Genomic DNA, 2,039 nt, shown 5'->3' with positions numbered 1-2,039 from the left:
GTCGGCAGGCCCAGGCCTTAGTGCTCAGGGCCTAAGCATCTGTGCTAAGCTCCAGAATTCAGCCCAGAGTCTGGTGACACGCTCATCTCTGCATTTGGTGGGTGACACCAATGGAGCTCAGCTCCGAGCTGTGGGTCCTAGGGCTTTCTGCTGCGGGTTTTCTGAGGCAATGTTAGAAGCGCTGAGAACGATGCAGACAGTATTCCAGGCAGACGGGTGATTGTAATCCGCAGACTTCATGCGGGAGATGGAGGTTAGAGCAGGAGTGGGTGGGAGGGGAGGTGCAGGTGCCAAGGAGAAAGCAGAGCAGGTGCAGGTAAGAATAAGAAATTATTCAATTATGTTAGATTTTAAATAAAATGGCATTGTTCTATCTCTCCAAACCCCACAGAATTTCATACTTTGGAAATTCTGCAGAGAACAAATCACTTCATTCTGAAACCAGAATTTCCATGGAGAGTCTCCTCTGAATATGTCCAACATAAGATCAGGGTGGATCAGAATCAGTTCCCAACATCTGCTTGATTATCTCTAAGGGAGACAAGAATACTCAGACTGTGTGCTCTAGGGAATTTTATTGTTTAAAAGAAAAATTAAATCTCTACTATGGCAAAAGACAATTATTCTGCACTGTCTGAGTTTATCCTCTTGTGACTCACAGATAATCCATAACTTCAATCCACTCTCTTTGGTGTATTCCTAGTAATCTATTTAGCAAGTGTCCTGGGTAATCTTAGATTGATTCTGCTAATACTTGTCAACCTGCAGCTTCATATATTCATTTTTTTTTTCTCAGCCATCTGGCTTTTATTGATTTTTCTTTTACTTCGTCTGTCACCCCAAACACCTTGGTGAATTTTCTGTGTGAAGTTAAAAGTATAACATTTTATGCACATGCCATTCAGGTGTGCTGCTTCATCACATTTGCAGTTTGTGAGCAGTATTTGCTCTCAATCATGGCCTATGACAGGTATGTTGCCATTTGCAACCCTTTACTGTATGCCATCATCATGCCTAAAAAACTCTGCAATCAGATCATTGCTAGCACATATATTTATGGATTCGTTGTGGATTTTGCACAGACAGTCGCAACATTCCTTTTGTCTTTCTGTGGCTCCAATAGGGTCAACCACTTCTACTGTGATGACGTTCCTTTGGTCGTGTTGGCTTGCTCTGACACTCACATCAAAGAGCTGATGCTGTTAACCATTGCTGGGTTCAACACCCTTTGCTCTCTACTGATTATGATCATTTTTATGTCTTCATCCTCTTTGCCATTCTGAGGATCTGCTCTGCTGAAGGAAGGCAAAAAGCCTTTTCTACCCGTGTTTCCCATCTCACCTCCATCACCATATTTTATGCAACAGTCATTTTTATGTACCTCCTGCCCAAATCAAGCCATTCTCTGAACATACGTAAATTTGCTTCAGTATTCTATGTGGTAGTGATTCCCATGTTAAACCCATTGATCTATAGCTTGAGGAATCAGGAAGTAAAGAATGCACTGAAGAGAATTATAGAAAAGTTCCATTTGGCTATCAAATAACTGAAAAAATCAAGGATGGGGAGGAATCAGAGGACTTGTAATTATGGCTTATCTAGAGTCCATGGGGTCGCTAAGAGTCGGACATGATTGAGCAACTTCACTTTCACTTTCATGCACTGGAGAAGGAAATGGCAACTCACGCCAGTGTTCTTGCCTTGAGAATCCCAGGGATGGGGGAGCCTGATGGGCTGCCGTCTATGGGGTCGCACAGAGTCGGACACTACTGAAGTGACTTAGCAGCAGCAGTCAAAATGCTGATAAATGATAGTGTCAAATTCCTCACTTCCAGTGTTCACATTTACTCAATATATCTTACCCACTGTTTCATTCTTGGTGATTTACAAGTGAAAGGCATTTTTAAAAATTTGGAGGTGTTCAATTTTAAAAGGAGAAGGAGACAGACAAACAAGGAAAGACAAAGAGAAACAGAGATAGAGATATCTTAACTTGTTTGAACAGACATCTTTAAAATTAAAGAGAAGGAACATCGGGC

General features: G+C 41.8%; 1 pseudogene; it reads left to right on the top strand.

The window, feature by feature from the left end:
* The first annotated feature begins 561 nt into the window (after nt 1–561).
* Nucleotides 562–1,546, top strand: LOC138990970 (olfactory receptor 5AL1-like; annotated as a pseudogene).
* The last annotated feature ends 493 nt before the right edge of the window (nt 1,547–2,039 follow it).

This window comes from Bos mutus, chromosome 15 (assembly GCF_027580195.1).
Source record: "Bos mutus isolate GX-2022 chromosome 15, NWIPB_WYAK_1.1, whole genome shotgun sequence".
Taxonomy (NCBI): domain Eukaryota; kingdom Metazoa; phylum Chordata; class Mammalia; order Artiodactyla; family Bovidae; genus Bos; species Bos mutus.
Note: the sequence above shows the minus strand (reverse complement) of the source record. Positions and strands in the feature narration are given on the sequence as shown.